Source organism: Acomys russatus, chromosome 27, assembly GCF_903995435.1.
Source record: "Acomys russatus chromosome 27, mAcoRus1.1, whole genome shotgun sequence".
Lineage (NCBI taxonomy): Eukaryota > Metazoa > Chordata > Mammalia > Rodentia > Muridae > Acomys > Acomys russatus.
In genome coordinates this window covers 40,188,793-40,208,981 of record NC_067163.1, presented here as the reverse complement: position 1 = coordinate 40,208,981, position 20,189 = coordinate 40,188,793, and the positions used below count along the sequence as shown (strand labels likewise).

Sequence of the window (20,189 nt, the reverse complement as noted above, 5' to 3'; positions counted from 1 at the left end):
AGTAAAGATGCAGAGTTCTATTAAATCTCTTTTTAATTGTGTAAGTGCCCTAATGAAATTGTCTCCCTATACAAAACCATTATGTTAGACACAAATTAAGGCGTACACAAGACTTTACAATGGTATTTAAAGTGAAATATTTATGAAGTGATTTAAATACTAATGACAGAGCGTTCCTAGAGGAGCCACAAAATTAAAGGATAAGAACATTCCACCTCAGCGTCCCGGTCCCCGAGTCTTCAGCATGCTGCATTTATTATTTTTCATTACTTGATTCACAGAATAATGCCAAGAGATAAAAAACAAGAAGGTATGGGCAATGAAGGACTGTGTTTGAAGGGCATATCATCCCTTCATAGCCCCTAATTTTAGTACCTTCCTGACTTTACATGACATGTCAAAAGACATTTCTGTGGTAATAGTACTTTTTGTTGTCTCAATATTTACTTCTATATTCAAGAAAATATCATTTCCTGTGGATAACTGCAAATATACATAGAGTCAGTATTTTTCCATCTTCTGTAATTTTAGTCCCAGGTTGACGCTCACATTAGACATCTATATTCCTGTGGATGTAAGCAGGATAATGCAATTCTGGTGCTTGTGTGTGCAAACTATAGATTCTAATTAATTTAACTATATTTCTCAAGATTTAGTTATTAAAACTATTTGATAAGCAAATGGGTCCTGCCAATGCTTTTTTGGTAGACAATCTCTGAGCCAAAGTACAAACTTGAATTGCACATTCTTGTGACCTTGACAAAACATAATTACTCTTTGGTAGGAAGTTTCCTGAGACACATGATACTATATCTCACAATTAATTCAAATGAACCAGTTCAGAAGGGTTTTTGGAAAGACTTTTAATTAGAAATCAAAGCTTACGTTAAAAACCAAAGAAAGTTCCTCTAAAAGAGGAAAAAGTAATTTAAAAAAAAAGAATGAATGTGAAATAAGGTAAAATGAGTATAGCTAAATCTTACACAGTTGGGAAATCTCAAGCTGTTTCTGTCACTTTTTGTTTGTTTGTTTCTAGTTTACACTCACAACACTTACAATTAGTAATCATTCCCCAATATCAATCTGGTTGATAAATTAATCTTTTTCTCAGATGTGTTCAAAATTGTGATAAGGAAGAGGAAATGGGGGGTTAGATGTTTCCATAATTAAGAGCACCTTTTGCTCTTGGCAGAAGGGTAGGTTTCTGTTACCAGCACGCACCTAAACAAGCTCACTCTTACCTATAACTCTAATTCCAGGAAACCCAACTCCATTTTCTGTCCTACAAAGGTAAATGGGAATGCACATGATGAACATACATATAAATATATATGCATTAAAACATATACATAAAAAGGAAACATATTTATATATAATTATATAAATAAATAATATATATAAATAATTATTTATTATATATAAAAGCTTAAGCAAATTTAAATAATGGATACAGAAGATATAAATTAATGCTTCGATTTGAAAGTAAAAACAAAATTTCACTGGATAACAACTCAGTACTTGATTTCAGTTAATGAAATAAGTCTATCTAAAAAAGAAACCAACAAAATATATCACTATGACAAAATGCATGCTCCTCATGAGTATATACTATTAAAATTAGCAGAGCAAAGAGAAAAATGAAAACAAAATTGTGTATAACATTTGGATGTTCCCCTCTTAAGTACTTTGACCCTTTCTATCAACTAAATGATTTGAGTTTTAAAAAGAAAGAAAGAAACCAAACAACTAACATTCTTAAGATTGTGTTTGTGCTCTTTCCAGTGTATGAATCTAGCGGCAATGGTCAGAAATGGCACCTCACAAGGGGAAGGAAAAGAAGGAATAAAAAGTCATCAGCCTTGGACCCCAGGTGGCTGCAGGAGAGAATGTATTTGGTGTCCGTCACATATTTGCATCTTTCAATGATACCCTTCCCCATGTTACTGGTTTTTTTGGCAAGGAAACCATCTGTGGAGTGACTTGTAGAATGAAGGTAAAAGCAGACCAAGTTGAGTCCTCTCCATATGCAGCCATGTTGGCAGCCAAGGATGTGGCCCAGAGATGCAAGGAGCATCACTGCCCTGCACGTCAAACTCCGGGTCACAGAAGGAAAGAGGACCAAGACTCCTGAACCTGTAGTGCAGGCAGCCCTCAGAGCTCTTGTTTGCTCAGGGAGGAAGATTGGGCAAATTGAGGATGTCACTTCCATCCGTACTGACAGCAGTCAATGGTAGGAAGGTTGTCGTGCTCACCATCTGAAAGCGGGACTTCTCAAGTTATTTTTTGTTAAGAAATTGGTTTGTGTAAGCTAAAAAATAGATTGTGTTTGAATGTCAATGCTAAATTGCATGTCTAGCACATGCAAGGCCCTGGTTCCAACAAACCATCCAAAAATTAAAATAATTTTATCTGAGTCATATATGAAATTAATGTCACATTAATTATTTCTTAAAATACACCACACATTTAAAATTTTCTATTTTTAAGTGATTACATGTGTAAATGTATTTATGCAAATCAATGTATGTTCTAAGTGAGTATTAAAAGTAGTTTCTAAAGATAGGATTGATTGAATTGCCTAGTACACTAAATTATTGCTTTCAATAATGAACTGAAATAGTGTCTTCATATTTTTTGCATCCCATAGACCAGATATTATTGAATAATTTTCAGAATAGTCTTAAAATATACCATAGAATTGGAACTCTGGAATAAAGCTATGCTGATCAACTATGTGGATGTATGCACGAGGGAGGGAGTTACAATTGGAATGCACAGTGAACAAATTTTAAAAAAACTACATGAAAAAATAAAATAGATCTTCTTAAACAGTTACTCTGTTAATGTATGTGAAGGCTATTTTTTTTTTTTTTACCAATTTAACTGCAGCCACTACTGACATAATTGGAACCACATATGTGTTTCATTTTCCTTCCATTGCTGTGAGTTACAGGCAAGCCTAGGCTTCAAAGAATGGTATACGATATACAAAGATATATAAGAATAATATCATGGATAGCCTGCTCTAAACACATAAACTAGACACAGCATAACAAGTTACAGACAGATTAGGTGCAAATGCTCTTATTACGGCTGGAGAGGGCAACCCAGTAGGAGAAAAGTGGTCCCAAGAGGAGACAAAAGAGTCAGAGACACCTCCTACTCCCACTGTTAGCAGCCTCACAGAAACACCAAGCTGCTTAACTGTAACATATATACAAAAAGGGCCTAGCTTGGATCCATAGAGATTCTATGCCTGCTGCTTCAGTCTCTGTGAGCACCTATGAACCATGCTTAGTTGATTCTGTGGGCTCTGTTCTCTATAGTTCTGGACAATTGAGTCCTCTACAGTCCTTCCTTCTCCTCTTCTGCTGGGCTTGCTGAGACCCATCTAATGTTTTCCTGGGAGTTTTCCATCTGTTTCCATCAGTTACTGAATGATACCTCTTTGATGACCATTGGGCTAGGCTCTAATCTACGTTTGGCCTTGTCCAGGTGGATATGAGGGCTTGCCCCTAGTCTTCTTGTAACTTGATATACTGTGTTTGGCCGATGCCCCTGAGAGCTCTGCTCTTTTCTGAAGGGAAAAGGAGGAGGAACAGATCTGAGAGAGAAGGGAGGTGACAGGAGTAGGGAGGAGTAGGGAGGGGAAACTGAGGAAATACAATATATGAAAGAAGAATATTTTGAAAATTTAATTTGTTTACTTTACATTCTGACTGAAGGCCTGTCCCAATTCCACCTCTCCCTTCTTGATACCTCTCTTTCTCTCTCTCTCTCTCTCTCTCTCTCTCTCTCTCTCTCTCTCTCTCTCTCTCTCTCTTCACCCTAGTCCTCAGAAAAAGGGAGCCCTCCTCCCCTAACATCTGACTTCTGTCTATCAAGTCTCACCTGGACTGCCTATAACCTCCTCCTCAGTGGCCTGGTAAGGCTGCCCAGAAAAAGGGAAGTGACCAATGTGTGAGGGCCTGAGTTCATGTCAGAAGTAGTCCCCACTCCTCATATTATGGGACCCAAAATGATACTATGCTGCCTATGTACTACATCTAAGCAGAGGGTCTAGTTCTGTACCATGAACGGTCCTCGGTTGGTGCATCAGTTTCTACAGCACCTCCCACTTTTGCACAGGTTTGTTGCTTCCATTGGTCTCCTTGTGGAGCTCCTGACACCATCCAGGTTCTTCTACTACTCAATTCTTCCAAAAGACACTCTGTATTTCACCCCAGTGTTCGGCTGTGTGTCTCACCACCTGCTTGGATCTCCTGCTGGAGTCTTTCAGAGGACCTCTAAGGTAGGCTCCCTTTTTGTACCTTCTCTTCCACTGTTTTTGGGGTCTATTCTATTTGCCCTTCTGAACGAGAATTAAACATTCTCTCTAGGTTCCTCCTTGATATTTAGGTTTTGTTTGTTTGTTTTTATTTTTAGTATATTTTACTAATTTATTCATATTACATCTGAATTGTTATCCCATCCCTTTTATCCTTCCATTCCTCCCTCCCTCCCATTTTCACCCTACTTCCCTACCCTATGACTGTGATTGAGGGGGACCTCCTCCCCCTGTATATGCTCATGGGGTATCAGGTCTCTTCTTTGTAGCCTGCTATCCTTCCTCTGCATGCCACCAGGCCTCCCCATCCAGGGCATGTGGTTAAATAAGAGGCACCAGAGTTCATGTGAAAGTCAGACCATACTCTCCACTCAACTGTGGAGAACGTCCTGTCCATTGGCTAAATCTGGGTGGAGGTTTGAAGTTTACTACACATATTGTCCTTGGTTGGTGCCATAGTTTGAGCAGCACCCCTGGGCCTGGATCAGCCCATCATTGACCCAATTGAGAAGTGGGGCTCAGAACTAAAGGGAGAATCCTCAACAGAGGAGTTTCGAATGGCTAAAAGACACTTAAAGAAATGCTCAACCTCCTTAGTCATCAGGGAAATGCAAATCATAATAACTCTGAGATTCCATTTTACACCCATCAAAATGGCTAAGATCAAAAGTTCAAGCGACACCACATGCTGGCAAGGATGTCGAGAAAGAGGAACACTCCTTCATTGCTGGTGGGAATGCAAACTAGTACAGCCATTTTGGAAATCTATCTGGTGCTATCTCAGAAAACTGGGAATAAGGTTTCCTCAAGACCCAGCTATTCCACTCCTTGGAATATACCCAGAAGATGCTCCAGCACACAACAAGAACATTTGGTCAACCATGTTCATAGCAGCCTTATTCATAATAGACAGAACCTGGAAACTGCCTCAGTGTTCCTCAGTAGAAGATTGGATAAAGAAATTGTGGTACATTTACACTATGGAATCTATGGAATATGACTGAGCTATTAAAAACAAGGAATTCCTGATATTTGTGGACAAATGGATTGAACTAGAAATGATTATAATGAGTGAGTTAACCCAGAAGCAGAAAGAGTCAAATGGTATATACTCACTTATATCTGGTCACTAGCTCATGGGACATGTGCCATGAAAGTCTTCACTTATCAGGAAAGTGGGACAGAGAGGAGGACATCCTATTGGGACGCTAGTTAAGAGAAGCATGGGAGAATGGGGAAATTGAAAGATCCAGAGGGTCCTAGAAACCTACTAGATATTTAGTTTTTTAAAAATCTGTGTATTGTAGTATGGTTATCCTGTATTATTTGGCTAATATCCTTTTATAAGTGAGTATATATCATTTGTGTCCTTCTGGGTGTGGGTTACCTCCCTCAGGATGATCTTTTCTAGTGCCATCCTTTTTCCTGCACATTTCAAGATTTCCTTGTTTTAAATAGCTGAGCAGTAATCCACTGTGTAAATGTACCACATTTTCTTTATCCATTCTTGGGTTGAGGGACATTTAGGTTGTTTCCAGATTCTAGCTAAGGTGAATAAACTTTATATGAATATAGTTGAGAAAAGTCCTTGTTGTATGGTGTAACATCTTTCTGGTACATACTCAGGAATGGTATAGCTGGGTCTTGTGTTAGCACTGTTCCAAATTTTCTGAGAAAGTGCCAGGTTGACTTCCCAAGTTTACACTCCCATCAGCAATGGAGTAGAGTTTCCTGGCCACACATATTCACCAGCATGTGCTGCCATGTGAGTTTTTAAAAAGTTTTCGAAAACTGAAATAAAATGAGAAACTGTTCATTTTTAGTAGAAGATTGATAGATCAATAGTTTTGGATAAATAATCCCTGCAATGTGATTCCTAATTTTCCCCTTTAACTCACAAAGATGCAATGTGTGTGAATAGATGAATTGATCTCTAAGACACAATCTCCTTGAAGCTAAATTACAATATGAAGTATAAAGTCAACATAATTATTTTATATGAAAGTTTTAGCTTTATTATATATTTATATATTCTCATATATTCACATGTATATGTTCAAACTTACAATTGTCTTCTCCGTGTTTCCTCCATTTCCTTTAACATTATATATTTAGTAAAGTGACTTATTAAGTAGTTAGATACTAGTAGAGAACATTTTAAATTCTGAGCCATATACTCAAAAAGTATGAATATAAGGTACTTAATAGCCCTTCAGAGTTTTTATTAAGGAATAATTTGTAAATTGAAGAATATTTTAAAGAAAATTATTTCAGCTACTGTGTAGTATAGACGGCCTCTAGCTGCAGGATTAATAAAAACTATATTTATTTTGCTTTCTTCTGGAATTAATATGTGTGTTTTCAAGTATAATATAAATCACGTGTGACACCAAAAGTAAGTGTTACCATAGTCAGCTATTATGTTCCCATAGTTAAAAAGAAACACAGTATCAGATTCAAATCACATAAATGCCTTCCTATGGTTACATTGCCCATTGATTCTTATAACAGGCTATGTATCCTAATTGCCTTAGTGTACTAGGCATTTGTGATCTTGGTTTCACCTCTGTCCATATGTTTCCCCAAGGTTAAACCTACTAAGTCAGAAATATTTCAGAAAAAAATTACAGGTCCATGAATGTAAATTATTTAACATAACTATGTGTCATATTGTGAAAAACTAGACTTTGATCAGCCACAAAAGGCAGTTTCCTAATGCTGAAAGTGCAGAGTAATGATTGACATGTAGAGATGATATCTGATGTTACTGCCAGATCTTTCTTAAAGAAATGGGTGATTCATATAAATCTAGTAATTGGTAACAATATGTTGAGATGAAAAGAGAGGAGGTGACAGAAAAGGGGAAGAGAGGAAAGAATGAATCAGTCTGAAGGAAATACATGAGGATACAAGAGAAAGCGAGATGCAGAAGGAAATTAAGAAGAAACAGACAATGGTAGACTGAAAAACTGGGGAGATGGAGAGGACCAGAGGACAGCAGATGGGTGAGCAGAAAATTCCCCTGCAAAGGGGTAAACAGAATGTGCAATGACGAAAGATATACTTCATAAGACACTTCGTAGGAAAGAAATCTCCTTTGTATCCTAGAAGCAAAGAAAATATTTCTTTCTGAGTGAAAATATTTAAACCTTACCCTCTTACATTTATTCCTCAGTAGGGTCCTTATCAGAACAGATTTTTTTTTATATCCAACACCTTTGCACATTTTAATCAGTAAAATGTTCCTAACATCTCACCTCTTAATATTTTTAAATAATTCATTTATTTCATGAGCGTGATTGTTTATATGTATGAATTTGCACCAGGGAGCAATAAAGAAGTCAATAAGATGGTACAAGTGATTGGGAAATGGGTAAAGGGCTGTATCTTAGAGAGGTGGACAGAGATAAGCATAGAAAAAAATGGAGAGTAAAGTAACAGTACAAATGTCTGAAAAACATAGTCAGGTTATTGATTATTTACAAAAAAAAATCCAAGAACAAAGAACTCAAAAATATAATATAAATAAATTTGTGTATCAATATGCATAGATACTTTAAATGACATTTGTCATCAGATATGACAACTCTCCTTCCAACAGCCTATTTAGCAAAACCCCAACACCAGGCATAGTTAAGTTGTTGATCTTGGTTGTCCAAGATACTCTCAGAGCATTATAGGCTATTGTTTTTGTCCTTGATTTCCCCCAGGCAGGTAGAATGTAAGCCCCTGTCACTGAACACACTGAGAATTTCATGTGCAGGACTCTGAGTTTCCTGAACTAGAACTGTCCTGAGAGCATCATCCCTAAGAACTAGCTTTTACAGTAACAGATGGCACCATTCAAGCATCGGAAGGAAGGAAGCATGTCACCTTTTAATTCCCCTGTTGCTCTTCTGTTTTAAACACATGCAAAGCATCCCTGTAGATAAGAGGATAAACTCCAATTATCTTTGCTTGCACTTGAAAACCTTCAAAATCTGGCCCCGAACTATTTCCTAATCTTACACTTCATTATTTCTCATGACTCTGAATAATTAAATTGGACAATATTACATGTTTTTAAAAGCTTCGCAAGTTTTCAGTCTCTCAATAAGTATTCCAATTAGTTGAAAACTTTTTACTCTCTATATTTTATTTTGGAAACATAAATTTACAAGTTCATTCTCTATACTAAAAATCAACATATTTAGAAGTAGATTTGCAATGTTAGGATGTTATCTCTTAAGTTCCATGTGTTTTATTTCATGTGAACTGAAAGGTTCCATTATTTAATATGAAAGGAAAATAAGAATATACCTTGTTGTGTAATTTTAGGAAAGAAACAGGACAGCACAAAGGGCAATGCTACACTCAACAGATAATTGCTACTTTTAGGATGCTGTTTCAAATTGTTTCCTCAGGGGTTGATTGGGAGCCTTGTTCTTTGCTGTAGGCATCCAAAGGGAGAAGGTAGATGCAAGATTTAAATGGTATGCACTAGTAATGAGTTTTTAAGTTCAATGGACATATATTCTTGAAAGGGATTTAGATATTTTATTGACATTCTTTGTCAGTTCTTTATTCGTTCTTTAAATATTTAGGCTATTAAACTTATTTTTGTTTATATATTTTTGCCTATGTGTACACATGATCACAGAGGTTAAACATACTCTAGGACCTCAGATACCCTGGAGTTGGAGTTTCAAGAAGTGTCAGTGACTGGTGTAGTGCTGGGAACCAAACTGTGGTTCTCTGGAAGAGCAGAGAATGTTCACAACTGATGAGACAAATTGTCAGCCTCTCGTGGCAGAATGCTTAAGAAAGGCTCATAAAGGTCTGCACTTGTCTCTAATTAGGTCTCTCTGAGTTTTCTTGTCGTGATGTAATTGCTGTAACTTCTTGTTTGCATGTGTACACAGTTGCTGCCTACTGTCCTGTGACATAGTCAGTGGTATCCTCTTTAGATCTGAGCGACTCAGTCACCACACCCTTGCACCTCTAGAACTTTGTGCTGAATAAACGTTTCTGCTTTTTAAAGTTAAGCTGTTTATTATAGTATTAGAAACTTAGTGGGTTGTAGAGACAGTTTGGAGCTGAAGAACCTCCCCCTCCCTAGGGCAGAAGTCCCAGCATCCATGTTGGTTGGATCACATCATGTATAACTGTAGTTTCCTCAATTCCAACTTCCCTAGCCTGCTGGGCAACACACATACACAGACACACATGCATTCTAAAAACAGTAAATGATAAGAATTTAAGTTCTGTTTTTTTTTATGTTTTTCTCCTGATATTTCAATACTGCTGGAAGATAAAATCCTCAAATCCATTTCTTGACTGCTAAATTTGTATTCCCATCATCTGGTGGCCTGGATTATTGAAGAAATTAAAAACGGAAATGAAACAACAACAAAAAAACACACAGCCCTTTTCACCACCCAAAAATAAATAATTAAATGAATAAGTTAAGTTATTCAAACAGCAATGGAACAGCAATAATTATCTTAGCTAGTTGAAGTGCTGCAAAGTTAAATGCAAAGCTTGCATTTAACTCCTAGGTTAAAAAATAGCCTGCCTAATGAAATGTAAAGCAGAAATGCTTCCTCCCAGACCCAAGACCAGCTTATTCTCTTTCCCTGCATAGAAAAGAATGAAAGAGTGAAAACAGCTCAGAGTCTGAAACAGCTGTACAACTACACTGGTAGTAACCTCTTGCCACAAATTTCCATTTAAATTAAGATTCATGTACAGCCCAGGAACAAAAGATTTCTAGGAATCTATATGGAAACCCAGAGAAAGGTATTACCAGGTATTAATGACAGTACTTCCGTGAAACCTTTAGACAAATAATGTCTAATCTAATGAATGGAATTTAATATTTAGATGTGTTATTTTCTGTATGTGTCTAAGTCAAGGAAAATGACTCTAAAATGGTGATCTTTAGAATATCTCTGGTCCATGTTAAAAGCAAGCTGATGACATACAGTATGAATTATATTTTCCCAAGAAGTATCAGTGGTGTGTGTGTGTGTGTGTGTGTGTGTGTGTGTGTGTGTGTGTGTGTGTGTGTTTTCCTGTGTATGAGATAGAAAAAAGAGGATGGGAGAGACAGAAAAAAGAAAGAGAAAGGTGTTTATATTTAATATCAGAGAGAGAGAAGGGATGAGTCAAGGGGAATAAAATTATAATGTCTGTATGGTCATGGTTAATGGCAAAATTTACCTTAAATAAATAATTGCTTTTAATGTACTTTAAAAAATATTTTATTAATTTTTTCATGTTACATCTCAATTGTTAACCCATCCCTTGTATCCCTCCATTCCTCTCTCCCTCCTGCTTTCCCTCTGCTCCTCTTCCCTATATCTGTGACTGAGAGGGACCTCCTCCACCTGTATATGCTTATAGGGTATCAAGTCGCATCTTGTTAGCCTGCCCTCCTTACTCTGAGTCCCACCAGGCCTCCCCATCCAGGGGACGTGGTCAAATATGGGGCATCAGAGTTTGTGTGAAAGTCAGGACCCACTCTCCACTCAATGGTTTAGAATGTCCTGTCCATCAGCTAGATCTGCGTAGGGTTTGAAGTTTACTGCACATACTGTCCTTGGCTGGTGCCATATTTTGAGCAGGACCCCTGGGCCTACATCCACCCATCATAATGTTCTTCTTGTAGATTTCTAGGACCCTCTGGATCCTTCTATTTTCCCATTCTCCCATGCTTCTCTCACTTAAAGTCCCAATTGGATCTCCTCCCCTCTGACTCACTTTCCTTGTAAGTGAAGACTTTCATGGGACATATCCCTTGGGCTAGTGTCCAGATATAAGTGAGTATATGCCATTTTACTCTTTCTGTTTCTGGGTTAACTCACTCATTATGATCATTTCTAGTTCAGTCCATTTGTCCACAAATTTCAGGAATTCCTTGTTTTTAATAACTGAGTAATATTCCATAGTGTAAATGTACCTCAGTTTCTTTATCCATTCTTCTACTGAGGGACACTTAGGCTATTTCCATGTTCTGGCTATTATGAATAAGACCTCTATTTTTCATGTAATTTAAAATATATTCTTCTCTCTTGATGATGAAAGAAATGAAAAATAATAGACTTTATCAAGAGATATTTGTCTTAATCAAAGAGGCCAAAATTTTCAATTAAGAACATAATTACATTTAATAATAAAATTAAAAATACTTGATGGTCAGGTAGCAAGTAAAAAGATCAAATATAATATTTAAATAAACAGTAAAACAATGAATCACCACAATTAAACAGATAAAAATAGCTTAGCCGTGGCCATTCTTGCAGTCAGTACTGTATGAGAAGAGTGAGCCAAAGACTCATTCATCTCTCTTTTCTACTTATCTACTCCTAGATCTCTGCTCACTAGATTCCAGCCACCTTCGTTGTGGGTAACACAAAGCTAGTGGGAAGGACTATGAAGGAATTCTATCCAGAAGAAGATAACCATTTGAGAATCCACCCAATCCACTGTAGAAATGTAGAAGAAATGTGGAAGCTAGAATTCACCTATTTCTGCTCAAAATGATCAAGTGATCAAACCTCTCAGAGAAGTGAACCTTGCCTAATGTTTTTAGGCTTGATTCCAATGTCAGAAATCTGTCTTTCAAAGCTGAACATGTTTCTAGACACATCACATAGGTTAGTGTATTGTCAAAGATTAGACAGTAGCAGATAATTTCTGTGTGAAAGAGGATAGAATGAGTACCATGTCTTTTATTACTAAAATTTAACATCTACCATAATACAGTAACCATTGGCCATTCTCTCCAAAATTGCAAGGGTATTGAGTTACTAGAATGATAAATATTTTTATTTAAGATTACTAAACCACAAAGATGTTAGCAGTCAAATTAAAACCACTCTGTACACTAAGAGTGCATTTAATTCATTCATTGAGATGTTCAGGTGATTTTAAAAAGCTGGCTTACATTCTTCAAATTGACACAAAATAATTACAGATATTCATGGTGTTCAATATAGTCCATTATACGGCCATATATCACAACCAAATCACAGTCTTTGGTATCTCCATCTCCTCAGACATGCTGTTAGTGTAAGTGAAGCTCAGAAATCAGAAACAAAATTGTACTTTATGCAATTACTGCCAGAAATATATTTCAGGTATAAGAATGGGAGTAATTGTCATTAATAATAAAAAAAATCATGCTACTTTTAATCCAATAGCTAATGAGTAAGGGTTACTGGTAATATCATCAAGAATACAATGGGTAGGTATATATTTCCTTTATGTATTGATTATGGCAAAAAGTATATTATCTCACTGATTTTTTATTATAAACACCACTATGTTTACCTTTTCCTTTGGCATCACAACATCTTCATTGGAAATCTTTTATGTGTCCTCCCTAAATTTTTTTTAAACAACACATTTTTTGTAAGCATCCCCACTTATATACACACATATGCATACATAAACATACATAGATACATGTAACCAAAATAATAAAAAAGATAAATCATGTATTTGGATGATAACAGGTAAACGCACATAGAAATAATTTTAGAGTTGAGAAGGAATGGAAAAATGCTGTAATTATGTGCTCAAAAATTAAAAGTGTAACTTTACAAATATATTTTAAAGACAATATTGTTGAATAGAATGAAAATAATTAGCCATACTTGTTTACATGCCACCACACTTCATATTAAAAAAACAAAACAAAACAAAAAAACATTTGTCTTTTGAAGCTACCATTTCTCATTCTTGCTTTTTTTTTTTTTTTTTTTTTTTTTTTTTTGGTTTAGTACCATCAGCTTCCATTTGTGCTCTAATCTTATTGTTTCTTCCTTCATATTTTCAACATGCTTCTCCAGAACATTCTAATTTGATTCCTGTTTTTACAGTATTCTTCTTAAAGTGTACTCTTTAACACCAGTAAAGATTTCGGCTTATGATTTGTGACATATACAGCAATCTGAGTCAATTTTCCCTGCAGGAACCATACTTCCGCTTTTGAACAATGAGACATACTCAGCCTTTAGAATAAACGCTGACATAATTCCAGGACATCAGTCATCAGTCAAGGGCCCAGCATCTGTGTTATCTTGATTAGATCATGAGACAGAGAACACAGCAATGTCCCATTAAGAAACAGGTGGGTTTTGAATTTAAAAGAAATATTTTCTTATGTTAAAATCTCAATCCTGGTAGAACATGATTGTGCATGCCTGCAATCCCTGTACTCAGGGAGGTAGAGGCACCTGGATCTCTGTGAGTTTAAAGCCAGTCTCGTTTTCAAAGCAAACACAGGACAGTCAAGGCTACACTGAAAATCCCTCTCCAGAAAACCAAAAACCAAAACAAAACAAATCAGTCCAAACTAAAACAAAAATCTTACTCTTACAAAAAATCTATTCATGATGACAAGGTATACTTTCATTTAAGAGTATAATTATCTGTATTTTGTTGTAACCATACAATTGTCTCTATTATGTTGTAACCATACAATTGTCTATCTTATGTTGAACTATCTTCTCAAGTTCCTATTTCTGAATTCGGCTGCTCTGGCATTTAAATTTGCAGCTGTGATTTGGAAAGTACATTCTAACCTCAGCTTTATTCCTTCCTTCATGTATTCTGACTTTACTTCTTAGAAGAAAATCTAAATGTTCACAGTCATCTCAAGTGCTGAAGAATAATCTTACAGACAGATTTTGTTTCAGTATCTTTTAAATAATATATTTCTGAGAATGTTACCTTCTTCACAGAACTTTTACCTATGTACATATTCAGGTACATAAGTACTATTTATATCTTACAGATTTAATATTATTGCTTTAGTATTCTATAAATTATTTACTATACAACTATATGGGAATGTGTCCTGAATCTGGATATTATTTGGGGAAAATTATATTTATGTAATATAGATTTTTTTAATTCTTATAAGTATTGTCAACAACAGCTTTGGTGGGTTCTTTTTTTTTTTTTTTTTTTTTTTTTAATGAGAGGCTCAAGGACCATTTCCCATATCCTGAGTACTTTGTTGCTACTTTACTAGACTATAAAGCTAGGTTTTATATGTTTTTTCTATGACATCTTTTTCTTAAATTCTCACTTTTAATTTCCTAATGTATAACATAAGCACTTAGTCTATACCTTATACTCTGTCCATCTCAGTTCCTTATTTTCTGCTAGCTCTTCCTTCACACTTCAATTTAATCATCATGTCATCTACCAACCCCAATCTGGCACTTTCAATGAACTCTGTATTTTCTGGGTCACTATCTTTCTAGTATTGTTTTGAAATGGGTAGTGACAGACTGGATCTTAGCATCTAGAGTTATGGCTGACTTATGGAAAGCAACAAGGAATACCTACTGAATACTTAATCGGTGTACTTAATTGCCTTTACAGAATACATTGAGCAGCTGACATTTTCAGTGGGGTGGGGAGATGAAACTTCTGCCATTTTCCTGCAAGTAAGCAGGGGGATGGCCTAAAGGATAAAATTTGTTGCTGTCAAGGAAATCCAGCTTTGATTCTCAGGTCATCCTTGCTGGCTCATAACTGTTTATAACCATCTCAGGGAAACCAACAACATCTTCTGACCCACATGTGCACCAGGCAAAATGTAGGCAAAACAGATACACAAAATAAAAATAAATGAAGACTTTCATAGATGTCCCCTTGGGCTAGTGTCCAGATGTAAATGAGTATACACCTTTTGAGTCTTTCTGATTCTGGGTTAGTTCACTCATTATGATCATTTCTATTTCAATCCATTTCTTCACAATTTTAGGAATTCCTTGTTTTTTATAGCTGAGTAGTATTAGTGATGGGACGGCAATTGAGTTGTAACCTAAATAAATTAATAAAAATAAATAAATAAAAATAAAACAATGCTCATTTAATAAAAAAGGGAGATGTTTGCTTAGATATATGCCCACTACAGCTCTGATTGTGAAAGTATATATTTGGTAGAGGATAGATTTTTAAATATTAAATGGAGAAATATCAACAGAAGCCTCTCACATTAGACATACTTTTAAAACTTGAGTAGATTGCCAGTTGCAGGGGATCTGGGAGGAGTTGGAGATAGGGAAACTATTAATAGAATATATTATATTTTAAAAATATTTTTCTACTGAAAATGTAATTTGGAGAGATGGCTCAGGTTTTAGACATGCTCACATAGAAAAATATTCAAGCAAAACACCAATATACATAACATAAAAATAAATCTTTATTAAATAGTTATATTACTTTAAAAAGAAATTGAATATAAAAATTAAATTATATTCTTAAAATTTTTACATCATAGCTCTACTTCACCTAGACCCAATTTTATACTTGTTTTGGTTTAATTAAACTTTGAAGTTCGGGATAATTTTAATAATTATCAGGTAATTCTAACTAATCAATTTGTATTAAAAGATTAAAAACAACATAAAATAATTAAATTAGCATATTTTCACCATTTCCTGTATATAGTTCTACAATTACTTGCTCTAAGCATGAGGATGTTCAGAGGCTGAGTTCTCACTATTTGAATATCTTGCATTGGTCCTTGAGTTATTTTTCCTCCCTCTTCCCCTTCCCACCTCCTCTAGTCCTCAGAAAGGGGGAGCAGTCCTCCCCTACCATCTGACTCTAGTCTATCAACTCTCATCAAGACTTCCTACATCCTATTCCTCTGTGGCCTGGCCAGACACGGGGAAGTGATCAATGAGCAGGTAATAGAGTCCATGGCAGGGACAGCCCCTGCTCCCAGTATTAGGTGACTCACATGGAGACTGAGCTGCCTATCAGCTACATCTGAGCAGGTGGGTCTATGCCCTCTCCATGCATGGTCCTTGGTTGGTGCAATAGTTTTTGCAGGCACCCCTGGACCAAGATTTGTTGGCTCTGTTGGTCTCTTGGTGAAGCTCTTGTCCCCTCCGGGTACTTCCATTCCCTATCTCTTCCTGTGTTCTGCCCAATATTTGACTGAGAGTCTCCGCATCTGCATTGATCCCCTGCAGGGTTTACTAAGAATAGGAAACAATGCTTCGGTAAGCCCTATTAAGGGAGATATATTCTTCATAGAAAACTTCAGCTATCATGTTATCTCCTTCTCTATCTCTCTCTTTTTTTTTTTTTTCTGTTGCCTACTGTTACACAATTTTGGTCAAAAGAATAAGATCTGAGTTCTACCTCTAGCTCAGGGTGGTGATGTGACTTTCCACAACACACAAAAGATTATATCATGAAAACATAATGCTATCTCCTTCCTCTAAGAGTTACTACACTGGGTCTGTCTATCACCTGAGCAGGAGACCTCGGGAAATCTGATGCGGATGAAATCAGTTAAGATATAGGGGGAGGTAATCCCCCTCAGGAACAGTCATAGGGGAGGGGAATAAGGGGAAAATGGGAGGGAGGGAAGAATGGGAGGAAACAAGGGATGGGATAACCATTGAGATGTAACAAGATTAAATTAATAATAAAAAAAAAGAAGATCGGAAGTATACGTACGTGTTCCAAAGTTAATACGCACTTAAAGTTCCCGGAAGCTTCTCTAACAGCGCAGTTGCTTATAGACCCAATGCAGTGCCTCAATTTATTCCGCAATTATAAAAATAAAACTTTGACTTTTCCTTTCCCACTTTCTGTAGATTCCTAGGACATCAGTCAAAATCTCAACTATGACTTTCTTTGACCCTTTCACTCTTTCTTTAAAGAGCAACAAACCTGTTATGTTGTTGCAGCTCTCTTAAAAAGTATGCCTAATCCCCTTCGGGCCAGAACTCTACAAGAACAACAGAATCAAATAACCATGAGGTCTCACAGAGACTGAACCAGCAACCAAAGAGCACTTCATGGACTAGACCAAAGTGTCAATTTGGTGCAAAATTAACACCATATCCTATATGTGATTTATATCCGGCCTTTAATACCATGTTCTGTGTGGGAACATGTCTCCAAGTGACTTCACTTCTTCCTGCGCTCCGGGAATGACCGTGCGCTGCCATAAACCTGACCTGCCAGCAGTTTCTAGAAACTCCACTGGAGTGATTAGCTGAGATAAAAACAACTTCCCTGGAGACTCAGTTATCCAACCTGCCCAAGGAACTGTGAAGTTTCCACAGCCTCACCCCTCCAGGAACTGTGAAGTTTCCACAGCCTCACCCCTGCAGGAAGTGTGAAGTTTCCACAGCCCCACCCCTGCAGGAACTGTGAAGTTTCAACAGCCTCCCCAACTGGCAATCTACTCAAGTTTTAAAAGTATGCCTAATATGAGAGGCTTCTGTTGACATTTCTCCATTTAATATTAAAAAATCTACCCTCTACAAAATATATATTATCATAATCAGAGCTGTAGTGGGCATATATATAAGCAAATTTCTCCATCTTTTATTAAATGAGCATTGTTTTTTTTAAGTTATTAATTTATTCAGATTACAATTCAATTGCTGTCCCATCACTAATACTACTCAGCTATAAAAAACAAAGAATTCTTGATATTTGTGGACAAATGGATTGAACTAGAAATAATCATAATGAGTGAGTTAACTTAGAAGCAGAAAGACTCAAATGATGTATACTCACTTATATCTGGACACTAGCCCAAGGAGACATCCATGAAAGTCTTCATTTATTTTTATTTTTGTGTATCTGTTCCCTCCAGGAACTGTGACCAAAATCTGCCCAGCCTAAGAATATAAAAACTCTAAATTTCTTCTGTTTGGGGTCTCTTGACTGTTGTGTGCAAGTGGACCCCAGCACGTTGGAACATTAAAGCCTCTTGTTTTTGCATGGACACAGTCTCCATCTCTCTCATTTGTTGCCTCCAGGTATAGACACTTCCAATTATAGTCTTACACTCTACACGTATGTAACCGATGGACAGCTTGGTCTTCAAGAGGGTCCCCTAGCAATCAGAGCTGGCAGGGGGCTCTCTCTAACATGGACTCTGTTGCCTGCTTTGGGATCACTCTCCCCTAGCTGGGCTGTCTTGTTGGGGCTCAGGGGAAGAGGATGCTCTTAATTTAGCTTAGTCCTAATGCAGCATGAAGTGCTGAGACTGGATGGCTGGGAAGTGGAAGGGGGCACCCTTCTCTCAGACTAAGGGGAGGGGGAAGGGGGAAGAGGGTGGGAGGCCAGGACTGGGAGGAAAGGTGGGAGAGGGTTGAGATAGGAACATAAAGTTCCTTTATAAGACATATGCCTCCTCCCACCGCCTTTATCCTTCCCCTTCCTCATAGAAGTTGCAAAGATTTACATTTTCCTGTCCTGTTGTGTTTCATTCAAACTGTAATAAAATTGTCCTCAAGCTTTCTCCTGAGCCTTATTTTTAAACCTATTTATCTATGGACCAAAGAACCCACAAAGCAGCCACTGGTTTCCCAGCATTATTCAAATCTAAAACTGGGGCTGACCTCAAAATACTGACGACATAATTAATGTATTTGCAAGAAAATTAGTAAAGCCCACAATTTACCATGAGAAGGGATGGTGCTTTTTTTTTTTTTTTTTTTTTTTTTTTTTTGCAGTTTGCCCCCATTTCTCCCTGCCACCTGTACCTATTCTAATCCCTTGATTTGGCTGGCAAGAACCTGGACTACCGGGTGAGTGCCCTCTAGGCTCCAGTTTGATCTATACTTTACTGCACTGCTTATTTATATATTGTCTATCTTTTCTCATAACAGAAAGTGGATGTTCTAATATCTCTCTTATATTTGCCTTCCAAATCTCTTCTTAATATTCAGAGCTCAAAACTTTTTCAATGCACTTTGTTTCACCTTTCACTGGCAGTTTGCAGTAGATTCGAAATATCAAAGAACCAGTTTCCTTTCAAACATATTTCAGTTGATCATTGTGACATGTAAGTTCTTTTTTTTTTTTTTTTTTTTTTGTATTTGTATATTTATTTATTTTTTTTCCTTTTTTTTTTTAATTAATTTATTCTTGTTACATCTCAATGTTTATCCCATCCCTTGTATCCTCCCATTCCTCCCCCCCCCATTTTCCCCTTATTCCCCTCCCCTATGACTGTTCCTGAGGGGGATTATGTCCCCCTATATATTCTCATAGGGTATCAAGTCTCTTCTTGGCTACTTGCTGTCCTTCCTCTGAGTGCCACCAGGTCTCCCCCTCCAGGGGACATGGTCAAATGTGAGGCACCAGAGTACGTGAGAAAGTCGTATCACACTCTCCACTCAACTGTGGAGAATATTCTGACCATTGGCTAGATCTGGGAAGGGGTTTAAAGTTTACATCCTGTATTGTCCTTGGCTGGTGCCTTAGTTTGGGCGGGACCCCTGGGCCCAAATCTGCCTCTCATATTGTTCTACTTGTAGATTTCTAGGACCCTCTGGATCCTTTTATTTTGCTGTTCTCCCATGCGTCTCTCATTTAGAGTTCCAATAGGATGCCTTCCCCTCGGTCCCAGTTTCCTGGTAAGTGAAGGCTTTCGTGGGACATGCCCCTTGGGCTAGTATGCAGATATAAGTGAGTATATACCATTTGATTCTTTCTGCTTCTGGGTTAACTCACTCATTATGATCATTTCTAGCTCAATCCATTTATCCACAAATTTCGGGAATTCCTTGTTTTTAATAGCTGAGTAGTATTCCATAGTGTATATGTACCACAGTTTCTTTATCCACTCTTCTACTGAGGGACACTTAGGCTGTTTCCATGTTCTGGCTATTATGAATAAGGCTGCTATGAACATGGTTGAGCAAATTTTCTTGTTGTGTGCTGGAGCATCTTCTGGGTATATTCCAAGGAGTGGAATAGCTGGGTCTTGAGGAAGCCCTATTCCCATTTTTCTGAGATAGCACCAGATAGATTTCCAAAGTGGCTGTACTAGTTTGCATTCCCACCAGCAATGAAGGAGTGTTCCTCTCTCCCCACA

At 37.0% G+C, this 20,189-nt stretch overlaps 1 pseudogene; it reads left to right on the top strand.

Annotated features, from left to right (window-relative positions):
* The first annotated feature begins 1,810 nt into the window (after positions 1-1,810).
* Positions 1,811-2,234, top strand: LOC127210105 (40S ribosomal protein S14-like; annotated as a pseudogene).
* Positions 2,235-20,189: the final 17,955 nt, after the last annotated feature.